Genomic DNA, 15,503 nt, shown 5'->3' with positions numbered 1-15,503 from the left:
GAACTACAAAGAAACGCAACCCAAAGAGAACATACCGGTTCTCTTCAGGAGGGTACTCCGGTCACCAAAAGAAAGACAATTGCAGAATTAATATGTTATCTCAATGCTGATTCACTAGTAACTGGTCCCAAAGACCTTGGACTTGCTGTCAAAGTGTTCCTATCACTTCCCCTCCCCTCCCCTCTTCCTGCTCCCCATATTGCAAAGGATTTAATGAGCACAAAACTGTAAATCTGTAAGGGTGGGAATTAAGACTGTCCTGTTGAACAAAACAGAATGAGTGAGTAAGTGAGAAGATGAACCTTGCAATAGAAGAAATACACTGAAGTTGAAGGTCCTAGGGACTTTGTCACTCTAGGAGCTGCAGGCTGGTGACTCCCTGAGAGCAAGCATGTGCACGGCTGTGACGCGGAACTGAACAGGAACCCTTAGCAAAGATCTCTTGTAGCAAAGCCCAAGCAGGCACGTGTAGAGGAAACACTTTAAAGATGCACTAGGAAGCCCTTCACCTGATGAGCTGGGGAACAACGGTACAATGGACTAGTACTCAGCCAAGAAAAGGAACAAACCACCGCAGTAGGTAGCCCCATGCTGGAGTCTCAAAACCATGTGCAAAGTGAAAAGAGCCAGAGAGAAAAGCCTTCACACCGTGTAATTCCATCTATATTACATTCTGGAAGAGACAAAACTGTGGGGACAGAAAACAGAGGAGTGGTTACCTAGAGGTGGGAGGAGGATTTCTGTGGTTCACTGAAAAAATTTCCAGCTTTCCTCCTTCCAGGCACAAGGTAGGATGCACTTCCCCACCTCTTGTGAAATATGGCCACGGGACTTGCTTTGGCCAAAGAAATGTGAATTAAAGTGAAATGTGTCCCTTCCGGATGACACTTTAAGAGCCGGTGTGTGAGGTTCACTTCTCTTGCCTCTGCAATCATGGACATACATGTTGAGACTGAGCCACTACTGTTGGCCTGGGACCCTGGCTCTCTGGGCTTGGAAATGTCCTGTTGTTTTGTGAAGGCGCTGAGATTCAGGAGTCACCTGCTGCGGCATTACTTGGTCCATCCTGACTAGTGCAGCACTCTTTAATTAACACTAGTTTAACTGTAGCTTGTATGAATTGCTTGGTTCCTAGTTCAATGCCATGGAACATTTACGATTATCATTGAAATTCTTTCAATTTGTTTGGTTGGGTTTTTTGTTGTTGTTGTTGTTGTTTTTAACAAGAAGTCACATTGGAAACATTCAATAGTGGCTAATGTTTTCTGAGCCTGCTGCTTGAGGCTTTGTGATATGAGTGAGTTTTGAGCCAGAATGACCTAGGTTTGAAAGAGCTTATTACCTATGAGATCTTTTTTTTTTTTTTTTTAAGATTTTATTTATTTATTTGAGAGAGAGAGAATGAGAGAGAGCACATGAGTGGGGGGAGGGTCAGAGGGAGAAGCAGACTCCCTGCCGAGCAGGGAGCCCGATGCGGGACTCAATCCAGGGACTCCAGGATCATGACCTGAGCCGAAGGCAGTCGCTTAACCAACTGAGCCACCCAGGCGCCCGATCTTTTTTTTTTTTTAAAGATTTTATTTATGTATTTGAGAGAGAGAGGGAGCACAAATGGGGGGAAGGGCAGAGGGAGAAGCAGATCCCCCCCACCCCACCCCGCTCCCCCCCCCCCCCCCAGCTGAGCAGGGAGCCCAGCCCAGGACTCCATCCCAGGACCCCGGGATCATGACCTGAGCTGAAGGCAGATGCTTAACGACTGAGCCACCCAGGCATCCCTAGCTGTGTGATCCTGATGAATTTCTTTATTATTCTGATCATTAATTTCCTCCCCTATAAAATAGAAATAATGAGATCCTAATTCAGAGGTATGTGGAGAGATTAAATGATAGGATGTCTCTAACTGTATCTAAACAATAGGATGCATCATTTAGCTCTAGCCTGGGATGAAGCCAACATTGAACAGATGTGTGTTCCAGGCTCCCTGGTAGGCATGCTTGTTTATATAAAACTAGAATATTAGTTCCTCTGTCTTTCCCTCCTGCTTACTTCACGGTTGCCAAGTCCCATTGTAAGGCATTATCACTATGAAATCAAGAAGACAAAAGTTATTTTGAGCAATATGCTATAATGTTATACTCCATGGGGAATTTGATCTATATTTAGCCCAGTGATGACTAGGGAAATTGAGGAACAAGATCTGTCTTTCTTGTCTCTCCACACCATCACCCCAACCATAGAATATCTTCTTCCTTACTTTATTTGTTGGTTCACATTTCACATTGAGACTGATTCCTTTGTAAAGACCAAGGGACCAAGGGACTGGGATCATAACCTGGGAAAGCAAGAACAGGTGCACCTTTGCTCACAGAATCCTAGAATATGCGACCTGGAGAGCAAGGCAGTGAGGTCATCCTGGCCCGTGATTTACAAAACCTTCCCTTGGAGAGGGGCTGGGCCAGGGAGAAGTCATGGCTGGGCTGAGGCCAAATGCATGAAATAAGTGGTCAGTTTCTCAAAAAGTTAAATTTATTCAATTTAAATGCAATATCTTTAAGAGATACTGTCTTTTCTACTTTTTTTTAGTTATAAAAATGTCCTTTATTTTATGAAACGATATTAATAGCAGATGGTAGTTCTTTCTTCCTTCTTCCTCCCCTCCCTCCCTTCCTTCCTTCTTTCCTTCCTTCCTTCCTTTGTGTGTGTGTGTGTGTGTGTGTGTGTGTGTGTGTGTGTGTGTGCGCCCACATCACTAGTTTGGGACATATCACTAGTTGTTGTTGTTGTTGTTGTTTAACACCTTTGAAGCTGAGAACCACTGACATGGTCCATCTGGGCCATTTTATGAAAGAGGACATTGAGGCCCTATGAGGCCAAGTTACTCTTCCCAAAGTTTCCTGTTGCCCCTGGTAGTTGTGCAAGACAGAGGCAAAGTCGTGCAGTGCTTAGAAGAGCACAGGCCTCGGAGAGAGATGTGGATACAACTCCTGGGCTCAGATGAGCTACTCAATAGGATAGGCCCTTGACAAAGCATCGCATCCCTCACATAGTAGTTGTCATTGGTTTTTTCCCTTTTTTAAAACTAAGTTAGTGTCAAGTATGAAAAGGAAGTCCCCTTCAAAAGGACAGAGTCGAGGTGGTCTCAGACTTCACAGCAACATGTAAAGCTTGAGGGCAATGAAGCAATATCTACAGAGTTATTCATTTCATCATGAAAGCAATAGGCAGAGATTGTCTAAAAGAAAAGATTTTAGGGAACCCAGCACCCAAGAAAAACTACTCCATAGTGAAGTCCTGCCAGCCAAGAGAAAAATCAAAATATTGAATACAGGAATGGAGAAGCCACGAGGTTAAGTATTGAAACTGTTTAGCTTAAAACTAAGACTGAAGAAAAAGAATTAAAATTTAGGAATAGAATAGAAATGTTACAAAACCCTGACAAAGTAAAAATAATGTAAGTAACCAAAACAGGAAGTGTGGGAGAATGGGATGCTCTCTCCCTTAGTTTTCGTAGCAGGTAGATTAATCCATACTGTTTGAAGTTAAATAATAAGTTTTTAAAAATACTATATTTTATGGGTTTTCACAATACAGGCATACCTCATTTTATTGCACTTTGCTTTATTGTACATTTCAGATACTGCATTTTTGTTGAGAGAGAGAGAGCACAAGTGGGGAGCAGGGGAGAAAGGGAGGGTGCAGGGACGCCTGGGTGGCTCAGTCCTTAAGTGTCTGCCTTCAGCTCAGGTCATGATCCTGGGGTCCTGGGTTCAAGCCCCACATCGGGCTCCCTGCTCAGCGGGAGGCCTGCTTCTCCCTCTCCCTCTTCTACTCCCTCTGCTTGTGTTCCTGCTCTTGCTATCTCTCTCTCTGTCAAATAAATAAATAAAATTTAAAAGAAAAAAAAGAAAGAAAGAAAAAAAGAAAGAAAGAAAGAAAGAGAGGGGCAGAGGGAGAAAGAGAATCTTTAGCAGGCTCCTCGCCCCTGTGCCAAGCCTGACATGGGGCTTGATCTCACCACCACCACTCACCCCTGCCCCACCCCAGATCATGACCTGAGCTGAAAACCTTCCTGAGTTGGAAGCTCAACTGACTAAGCCACCCAGGTGCCCCACAGATACTGTGTTTTTTTACAAACTGAAGGTTTGTGACAGTCCTGCATCGAGCAAGTCTATAGGCAACATTTTCCCAACAGCATTTGCTCACTTCGTGTCTCTGTCACATTTTGGTAATTTTCACAATATTTTAAAGATTTTATTTTTACTTATTTGAATGAGAGAGAGAACAAGTGGGGGCGAGTTGGGGAGGGACAGAGGGAGAGGGAGAAGCAGACTCTCCACCAAGCAGGGAGCCCCATGTGGGGCTCGATCCCAGAACTCTGGGACCACGGGGGCACCTGGGTGGCTCAGTCAGTTACGCGTCTGCCTTCAGCACAGGTCATGATCTCAGGGTCCTAGGATCGAGTCCCGTGTCAGGCTCCCTGCTTGGCAGGGAGTCTGCTTCTCCCTCTCCATCTTGCTCTCCCTCTGTGTGTTTGCTCTCTCTCTCTCAAAAAAATAAATAAAATCTTAAAAAAAAAAAAAAAAAACTCTGGGACCACAACCCAAACCAAAGACAGATACTTAACAGACTGAGCCACCCAGGTGCCCCAATTTTCACAATATTTTAAACTTTTTCATTATTATGTTAGTTATGGTGATCTGTGATCAGTGATCTTTGATGTTACTATTGTAATTGTTTTGGGGCACTGTGAACTGGGCCCATATGACAGCCAACTTGATTGATAAGTGTGCGTGTTCTGAATGCTCTGCTGACCAACCATCCCCCCATCTCTCTCCCTCTCCTTGGGCCTCCCTAATCCCTGAGACACAACGGTATTGAAATTAGGCCAACTAATAACCCTACAATGGCCTCTAAGTTTTCAAGTGAAAAGAAGAGTTACATGTCTCTCTTTAAATCAAAAGCTAGAAATGATTAAGCTTCATGAGGAAGGCATGTCAAAAGCTAAGACAAGCCAAAAGCTAGGCCTCTTGTACCAAACAGTTAGCCAAGTTGTGAATGCAAAGGAAGAGTTCTTGAAGGAAATAAAAAGCGCTACTCCAGTGAACACATGAATAAGACAGTGAAGCAGCCTTACCACTGATACCGAGTAAGTGTTAGTGCTCAGGATAGAAGGTCAAAGCAGACACAACACTCCCTGAAACCAAAGCCTAATCCACAGCAAGGCCCTAACTCTCTTCAATTTTATGAAGGCTGAGAGAGGTGAGGAAGCTGCAGAAGAAGAGTTGGAAGCTAGCAGAGGTTGGTTTATGAGGTTTAAGGAAAGAAGCCATCTCCGTAACATGAAAGTGTAAGGGGAAGCAGCAAGTGCTGATGGAGAAGCTGCAGCAAGTTCTCCAGAAGACCCAGCCCACATAATCCATGACGGTGGCTACACTACACAGCCTTCTATTCAAAGAAGATGCCATCGAGGACCTTCATAGCTAGGGAAGAGAAGTCAATGCCTGGCTTCAAAGCTTCAAGGGACAGACTGAGTCTCTTGTTAGGGGCTAATGCAGCTGGTGACTTGAAGTTGAAGCCAGTGCTCATTTCCCATTCTGAAAATCCCAGGGCCCTTAGGAGTTGTGCTAAATCTACTCTCCCTGTGCTCTGTAAATGGAACAACAAAGCCTGGCTGACAACACATCTGTTTACAATGTGGTTTAGTGCATATTTTAAGCCTACCATTGAGACCTGCTGCTCAGAAAAAAGATTCCTTTCAAAATATGACTGCCATTGTCAATGCACGTGGCCACCCAAGAGCTCTGATAGAGATCTCCAAGGAGATTCATGTCATTTTCTTGTCTGCTCACACAATATCCATTCTGAGCGCATAGATCAAGGAGTAATTTCAATTTTCAAGTCTTATAATTTAAAAAATACATTTTGTGGGCACATGGGTGGCTCAGTTGATTAAGCATCTGCCTTCAGCTCAGGTCATGATCTCAGGGTCCTGGGATCGAGCCCCGCATCGGGCTCTTGCTCAGCAGGGAGTCTGCTTCTCCCTCTCCCTCTCCCTCTCCTGCTCCCTTTGTGCTCTCCCCCTTCTCTCTCAAATCAATAAATAAAATCTTTTAAAAAAAGAAAAAGAAGTACATTTTGTAAGGCCACAGCTGCCAGAGATATATTAGCCACCACCCTGCTCAGTCAGCAACCGTCAACATCAAGGCAAGACCCTCTGCAGCAGAAATATGTCTCCCCGAAGGCTCAGATGATGGTTAGCATTTGTTAGCCATGCCATATTTTTAAATTAAGGTATGTACATTTTTTAGGTATAATGTTATTGCACACTTTACAGATTAGAGTATAGTGTAAACATAACTTTTGTATGCACTGGGATACCAAAACATCCATTTGAATCACTTTATTTATTTTTTAAGATTTTATTTATTTATTTGGGAGAGAGAAAGAGAGAGAGAGCATGAGAGGGGAGAGGGTGAGAGGGAGAAGCAGGCTCCCCACTGAGCAGGGAGCCCAACACAGGGCTTGATCCCAGGACTCCAGGATCATGACCTGAGCTGAAGGCAGTTGCCCGACCAACTGAGCCACCCAGGCGCCCCTATTTGAATCACTTTATTGTGATATTCACTTTATTACAGTGGTCTGGAACTGAACCTGCAATACCTTCAAGGTATGCCTGTACTTTCTTCATTTCTCTTGAAGGAGTGTTTTGGGAAATAATATCTCTTGTAGTAAAGAAACTATTTTTTTAAGTTTAGAAATCATTTCATTTTTTACCTCAGTTGATTTTTCTTCTGTTAATTCAAATTAAAAACTAAATGTCTTGTTCCATTTGAAAAAAAGGAATCTATATTATCGCAAGCTTATACAATTAGACCTATCCACCTATCTACCTCCACCCACTCTCTCTCCCTCTATCAGTCTACCTGTGTGGACAGAGATGTCTCCCATGGCATCCTCCACATGTTGACACTAGTCACTGGATTGTGGGTGGCTTTTCCCTTCTTCTTCATGCTTTTCCATGTTGCTTGAATTTATTTTAACAAGGATGAGTCCTTTTAATAAAAACAATAAAATTAATAATTAAAAAAATAAGATGATGGGGCGCCTGGGTGGCTCAGTTAAGCATCCCAACTCTTGGCTTCGGCTCAGGTCATGATCTCAGGATCATGGGATTGGGCCCCTCATCGCGCTCCGTGCTGGGTTGTGGAGGCTGCTTGAGATTCTCTGCCTCTCCCTCTGCCCCTCCCCCTGCTCACACGCTCACTCTCTCTCAAATAAATAAAATAAATAAAATCTTTTTTAAAATAAATAAAAAATGAAAAATAAGATGACAATAATATATAACTTTCGGAATTGTTGAAAGAATATATGTGTGTATACCATATATAGTGATGTGCGGGTGTATATGTACACACACGACACACAAACACACACGCGTGTGCACTTATGGCCTAGCACACTTCCTGGCATACTGTAGGTACTCAGTGGACGGTAGGTGCTATTATTATCATTATTATCATTATTATTATTATTATTATTATTTTCCTAGAGAGAAGAAGAGCCTTAAATCCTGACTGTAACAATCTCCTGTATTAGTTGGGGTGCTTAGTTGCAGAGCTTTGCGTCCACTCCGTTTGGCTTTTTGAAGGCTATCGGGTGGCTCACAGAACTCCAGCAGGGACTCAGAAGATCCCCAGACAGGAACAATGGCCACATCACCCTGCAGGAGCACTCCAACAGAGACAACTCTTCTGCCACCACTGCTCTGCACAGACCCCACAGCTCCCAACATGGACCCCAGGCAGGACGCTGACACCTCAGCTTCTGCCGCCCCTCAAAGCCAGAGAGTGGACTCCATCTGGTGCTGCTTCCTTTCACTTCTGTCTTCTAAATACAAGTCCTGTGCACGTGCCTCCAATTTATGGCACCAAGTCATAGGCCTGCATCCCAGAGACAAGAGAGGCTGCAAAAGCAAGGTCTTGACTTCTACCTTGGAGACACAGGACTCATGATGGAGGAGACCCCCCACATACGGAAAGGTGGTCAAAGATGCTGGACAGCCTCAAACAGGGCAGTCACTATCAGCAACACTTCCTAAGTATCCCTTACAAAGCTTGACGATCCAAAGACCAAAAGGATCCCAAGAACACTTGAATATTTTGGTAAACTGTTTCCTTATTTATCCACAGGTTCCTGCTAATTCACTGAAATATATTTACATAAAATTCTAAGATCTCAGAGAAGGGACCCCTTATTTGATGTAAACAGTGTTATCAGAGACCTCTCAATTCTTAGCTAAAAGAGGGACAGAGTTGTTATAAAAACTATAAACTGCCTATAAAGAAAAATATTTAAAAAGCAAATAAGAACTACGGATTTACAGCAGATACGATGGAAGGAGGTTAATATATGTTGATGCTCCAAACCTCATACAAATTACTAAAAAAAAACAAACTGGGGTGCCTGGCTGGTGTATGTGACTCTTGATCTCAGAGTCATGAGTTCAAGCCCCATATTATGTGTAGAGCTTACTTAAAACACAAAAAACAAACAGACAAAAAAATCTCACTAAAAACCCAATAGATACATGGGCTAAGGACATGCACAGATGACTGACAGAGGAGAAAGTGCAAGAAGACCCACGATATAGAAAATATTAATTCTCACATACTGCTGAAGACGAAGGGAGACTACCTCTGTCTGGGGATCAAGCATCTTGTATGTGTTCTTATGGCATCCTCACGCCCATAAGCATATTAGATTATCATAATTGCCATGTTTAAGTAAGGAAACTTGACGTTTGGAAGGGCTGCGTCACTTGTTGACCAATATCACTTGGTGTGCTCGCTTCAGCAGCAGATATACTCAAATTGGAACAATACGGGGAAGATTAGCATGGCCCCTGCTCGAGGATGACCGATATCACTTGACAAGCTGGAACTGAAAGACCAGAGTCCTTTCATTCACCAAACTATGTCTCTAGTGATTGGTATGATTCAAATCAAACTCTTTTCACCTTTGAAATTAACAAAACCTAATGCTAATGAGAACATGGTGGAAAGGTCCTTCTCATGAGGGACTGTGGGTGGGTGAGTAAATTAAAAAATCCTCTGAAATCTGTCCGTACCTATTAAGAGCCATAAGAATTTGATTTCCATTGACCCAGTCATTCCACTTTGACAGAATCTTGTCTTAGGGAATAATTCAACATATGGAAAGTGTTATGGGCAAAAAGATATTCTTCAAGGATTTAAAAGAGTGAGCAATTGGAAACAACCTAAATGTCTAGAATTATCTAACTCAATTGGTACATGTTCACTTTCCTCCTAATAGATTATATAGCCATTATAAACATGCTATAAATATTATAAAGGGAAATATTATTCATATAGTTTTTAAAATCTTTTTTTAAAAATTATAGTTGACAGGGGCGCCTGGGTGGCTCAGTCGTTAAGCGTCTGCCTTCGGCTCAGGTCATGATCCCAGGGTCCTGGGATCGAGCCCCGCATCGGGCTCCCTGCTCCGCTGGGAGCCTGCTTCTCCCTCTCCCACTCCTCCTGCTTGTCTTCCCTCTCTTGCTGTGTCTCTCTCTGTCAAATAAATAAAATCTTTAAAAAAAAAAAATTATAGTTGACATACAATAAATACTGTATTAGTTTCAGGTGTATAACCTAGTGATTCAACATTTATGTACATTATGAAATGCTCACCATGATAAGTACAGTTACCATCTATCACCATACAAAGTTATTACAATACCATTGACTATTTCCCTATGCTGTACTTTTCATCCCCATGACTTATTTATTTTATAACTGGAAGTCTGTACCTCTTAATCCCCTTCACCTATTTTGCCCATCCCTCACCCTCTCTCCCATCTGGCAACCAACCACCAGTTCTCTGTATTTATGAGTCTACTTATTTTTTCTTGGTTTATTCATTTGTTTTTTAGATTCTACATATAAGTGAAATTGTATGGTATTTGTCTTTCTCTGTCTTAGTTCACTTAGCATAATACCCTCTAGGTCCATTCATGTGGTCACAAATGGCAAGATCTCATTATTTTTTATGACTAATATTTATTTTCTTTATCCATTCATCTATTGATAGATACATCACTTCCATATCTTGACTATTGTAAATAATGCTACAATAAACATAAGGGTGCATGTATCTTTTTGAATTAGTGTTTTCATTTTCTTCACGTAAATACCTAGAAGTGGATTTACTGGATCGTAGGGTAGTTCTATTTGTAATTTTTTGAGGAACCGCCATACTGTTTTCCATAGTGCCCGCACCAATTCACATTCCCACCAACAGTGCACAAGGGTTCCCTTTTCTTTATGAGCCTCACCAACATTAGTTATTTCTTATCTTTTGGATACTAGTCATTCTGGCTGGTGTGAGGTGATATCTTACTGTATTTTTGATTTGCCGCTCCATGATGATGAGTGATGTTGAACATTCTCCATGTGTCTCTTGGCCATCTGTATGTCTTCTGTGGCAAAATATCTCTTCAGACAGGTCCTCCGCCCAATTTTTAATCAGATTGGTTGTTTTCTTTTTTGTGGTGAGTTGCATGACTTCTTTATATATTTTGGAGATTAACCCCTTATCAGGTATATCATTTGCAAATATCTTCTCTTATCCAGTAGGTTACCTTTCCATTTTGTTAATGGTTTCCTTCATTATGCAAAAGTTTTTAATTTGATGTACTCTCAATTGTTTATTTTTGCTTTTGTTGCCCTTGCATGAGAGACAGATCCAAAAAAATATTGCTAAGGCTGATGTCCGAGAGTTTATTGCCAATGTTTTCTTTTAGAAATTCTGTGGTTTCAGGGCTCACATTTAGGTCTTTAATCCATTTTGAGTTTGTTTGTGTATGGTGTAAAAAAGTGGTTCTGTTTCATTCTTTTGCATGTAGCTGTCCAGTTTTCTCAGCACCATTTATTGAGGAGACTGTCCTTTCCCGATGGTATATTCTTGCCTCCTTTGTCATAGGTTAAATGCCTATATAAGCATGGGTTGATTTCTAGACTCTGTATTCTGTTCCACTGATCTGTCTCTGTTTTTGTGCCAGTACCATACTGTTTGGATCACTATAGTTTTATAGGGTAATTTGAAATCTGGGATTGTGATACTCTGGCTTTGTTCTTCTTTCTCATGTTTGCTTTAGCTCTTCAGGGTCTTTTGTGGTTCCATACAAATTTTAGAATGATTTGTTCTATTTGTGTTGAAAAACACTACTGGTATTTTGATAGGGATTGGATTGTAGATCGCTTTGGGTAGTATGGACATTTACTAAAATTAATTCCTCCAGTTCATAAGCACAGTTTATCTTTCCATTTATTTGTGTCATCTTTAATTTCTTTCCTCAATGTCTTATAGTTTCAGAGTGTAGGTCTTTCACTTCCTTGGTTAAATTTATTCCTTTATTCACATCCTTGGTTAAATTTTATTCTTTTTAATGCAGTTAGAAATGGAATTGTTTTCTTAATTCCTTTTCTATTTCATTATTAGTGTGTAGAAACACAATAGATTTCTGTATATTAATTTTGCATCCTGCAACTTTACTAAATTCATATTAGTTATCGTATTCCTACAACCTCCTAAACTATGAAAGAAGTTGAGAATCACCTTAAAACAAGAGAGGCATTGTCACGAACATTGCTAAGAGAGTAGATCTTAAAAGTTCTCATCACAAGAAAAAAGTATTTTTGTAACTATGTGTGGGGATGGATGTGAATTACACTTATTATAGTAGTCATTTCACAATAGAAACCTATATCGAATCATTATATTATACACCTAAAACAAGTACAATGTTATATGTCACTTACACTTTGATTGAAAAAAAAGAAGACAAGGTCTCCTCCTGAAAGTGAAGGCAATTGTGTGGAGGGACTGAAAGGAGGGGAGGAGAGAACATCTGGAGTAGTGGTTGAGGAATGGGGGGTGAAACTGACTAGGGACATGGGTGGTATTGGACAGAGGTTGAGAACAGTGGGATTATGGTGGCAGCAATCTTCATATAAAATAATTTCCCTGTAGGAGAACTCAGCAGTGGGTAACAGAGCAAGAAGGGGGCCAGGGTTGACCTGGAATCAAGGTTTTGTTTGGCAGGTGGCACCAGGATGGGAGGGTACCGGCTGGAGGACTTTTCTATGAGTTATAGCCTGTGGGTCTGGACTTAGAAGCAGGAAAGGCTGGATGACAATGAAGGGCCGACCAAGGTTAATAGCTTTAATCCATAAAATATGTAAAAAGCTCATATACTTTAATCAGAACACTATTAATAGCCCTTCCCTTAAAACAAGAGAAAAAATCATGAACAGGAATTACAAATAACCTAACAAATATATGGAGTCTGTTCACCCTCATAGTGGTCAAATAAACGAGAATTTAAATGCTGAGGTATCATTTTTCACCTACCATGGTAGGAAAGAAAGCCTAATTTTTTTTTTCTTTTTAAAGAGGGAGAGGAGTGGTGGTGGGGGTGGGGCAGAAGGAGAGAAAGAGAATCTCAAGCAGGCTCCACACCCAGCATGGAGCTCAATCTCATGGCCCTGAGATCATGACCTGAGCCAAAATTGGGAGTTAGACACTTGACCCACTGAGCCACCCAGGGCCCCAAGCCCAACTTTTTGAAAAATGAAAGTGCTTCGGGGCTCCTGGGTGGCTCAGTCGTTAGGTGTCTGCCTTCGGCTCAGGTCATGATCCCAGTGTCCTGGGATCGAGCCCCGCATCGGGCTCCCTGCTCAGCAGGAAGCCTGCTTCTCCCTCTCCCTCTACCCCTCCCCCCTGCTTGTGTTCCCTCTCTCGCTGTGTCTCTCTCTGTCAAATAAATAAATAAAATCTTTTAAAAAAAAATTAAAAAAATAAAAATGAAAGTGCTTCATGCTGTTGAATGAGAGGAAAACTTCAGGGGTATAAGTTAATGTAAATCTTTAAGAAAATAACTTGGCAACAATTTCTCAAAGCCTTAAAATTTTTACCCCTTGAATTAGTAATTTTACTCCTGGGAATTTATACTGAGGAAATAATACAAAAGAAAAACAAAAAATTGGGAGAGGGACATCCTTTGCACTCCCTTGCCAGTCAACACTACACTTGCACCCAAAGAACTAAGTCAGGTTAACTTCAGGAATAATGAAACCTTGGGACTATTAATGTCCCATGAGGCTCTCCGTTCCCCAACTGATAGACATCACAATAAAATAAGCTTTCTCAGCCTACTTCTCCACAGAGGCAGGTCATAAAGTCCCTTAACTTGATTGCAATTACTCCTGCATTTCTATTCCTCCTCAATTTCTATTTTTAGCCCTTTGGTTACCACCACTAGACTGTGAACTCCTCAATGGCAGCGACATCAGTCTTATTTATCTGTCTCCTATCCACCTCTACACCCTTTTGCTAACACTCATGTGGTAGGTGCGTCATAGACTTGGGTAGTATTGGCTTTCATTTCAGCCGCCCCCTACTCCATCATCTCCCATCCTCTACCCTCTTCAGTTTGTGCATTTGTCTAAAGATCAAGTTGGTCTCTTTGTTCAGTTAATTTGTTCTTAAGTGTCCTTGTGTATGTGCCAACCAGTTGGCATTTCAGAGGTGCCATGTTTATTAATAGACTCTTGTGTCACATATCTTAAAGCAAGGTTCAGGGTCAATGACTCTCTGGATTTATCAGCATAATAACTTTCTATAACTCTTACTAATAAAGGAATGTGGCAACACATGGGTAATAAAACATGATAGGGAATCAGCTGACTCATGAAAAGTTAAAACTGGAGAGAAGCTCAGGAAATGATGGTATTGCTCCCCCCGCCGCCACTCTAGTTTTGCAGATAAGGAAACCGAAGATCAGAGAGGGACAGATTTCCAAGTTTACGTAACTGGTTCATGGGATGGCTGAGATAAGAGTTTATTGTCTAGGCATCTGGTGTATTCTGATTAACAGGGCACATGTCATCAAAAATATGTGTCATGGGACGCCTGGGTGGCTCAGTCAGTTAAGCGGCTGCCTTCGGCTCAGGTCATGGTCCCGGGTCCTGGGATCGAGTCCCACATCGGGCTCCTTGCTCAGCGGGGAGCCTGCTTCTCCCTCTGCCTCTGCCTCTCCCCCTGCTTGTGCTCTGTCTCTCTCTCTCTGACAAATAAATAAAATCTTTAAAAAAAAAAAAAAAGTGTCATGAGAACATGTGAGCTACCGAAGCGTATGAGAGAGGGCAAGGCCAGCAAGCCCAGCTATGTTGAGTGACCACGGCAGAACTCCATAGTGGAGGTAGAAGTTGCCAGTGATTCTGTGAGAGGGCCTGGTTGGAGAACAGGGGCAGGGATGTGGGGCAGATGTAGACAGGTGTCTGGATGACATAGAACAGTGTGGTATGGTGAGTAGAGCATGGCCTTTGAAAGCTGGAATGTAGTCCCAGGGTTGTCACATAACCCCTTGCTACTTAATTTCTCTAAGACCCAAGTCATTAGTCTGTAAAACTTGCCCATAGAACTGGCTTCTCAGGGTTGAGTTAAAGGAGACAATGGCTGTGTTGTATTATTCAACTCAGTCCCTGGAGAGAGCTCTGGAAGATGGTGGTTTGTGACATTCTCATGGAGGGCACGTCTTGTGGTCCTTCTAGGTGGTTAAAAGTGAGCACCGATCCCTACGTCAATCCTCAGAATGCTTTCGGACAGGGATGAGTTCCTTCCCTGAAGAGGGAGGACCTAACCCTATTGGGCTGATTGCACTCTAGAGCAGATTCAACAAACTATATCCCGTGGGTCAAATTCAGCCAGCTGCCTGTTTTTCTGGGACCTACAAGCTAAGAGTGATTTTTACATTTTTTAATCACTAAAAAAAAAAAAATCATATTTTATGAAATGTGAAAATTATGGGGAATCCAAATTTCGGTGTCCACAAATGAAGTCTTATTGGCACACAGCCACACACACATTTGTTCCCATATTGGTTATGGCAGCTTTCATGCTATCAGGGCAGAGTCCAGGGGTCAAGACAGAGATGCTATCTCATTACTTCACACTGCTCCCCGGCACATGACACCCATGGCAGTGACGCAGTCCGAACTCAGCGGTGTTTCAAACGCCATGTGTGTGGTCTTACCAGGACTTTTTTTTTTTTTTAATTACCAATGCAGGGCACCTGGGTGGCTCAGTCGGTTACGCATCTGCCTTTGGCTCAGGTTGTGATCTCAGGGTCCTGGGATCGAGTCCTGCAACAGGCTCCCTGCTCAGAAGGGAGTCTGGTTCTCCCTCTCCCTTTGCCCCTCCCCTGGCTCCTGCGATCTCTCTCTCTCAAATAAATAAATAAAATCTTTAAAAAAATTACCAATGCAAACCCATCACATCAAAACAAGAAGAGAAAAATGGATTTCAAATATCATGCTTTTAAATCACAGTATGGATTATTTTGTTACCAACTTAGATGGCCAAGCATTATTTATTATACAGTGATGTGATATGTGGGCTAAAATAATAGATTATGTTACTAT

At 42.0% G+C, this 15,503-nt stretch overlaps 1 non-coding gene across 1 annotated transcript; it reads left to right on the top strand.

Annotated features, from left to right (window-relative positions):
• The first annotated feature begins 8,844 nt into the window (after window positions 1-8,844).
• LOC118522574 (U6 spliceosomal RNA) lies at window positions 8,845-8,946 on the top strand. Its single transcript, XR_004910692.1, has one exon. It is a non-coding gene; the product is annotated as a U6 spliceosomal RNA (small nuclear RNA).
• The last annotated feature ends 6,557 nt before the right edge of the window (window positions 8,947-15,503 follow it).

Source organism: Halichoerus grypus, chromosome 1 (assembly GCF_964656455.1).
Source record: "Halichoerus grypus chromosome 1, mHalGry1.hap1.1, whole genome shotgun sequence".
NCBI classification, from domain to species: domain Eukaryota; kingdom Metazoa; phylum Chordata; class Mammalia; order Carnivora; family Phocidae; genus Halichoerus; species Halichoerus grypus.
This window is presented reverse-complemented; position numbering and strand designations above follow the sequence as displayed.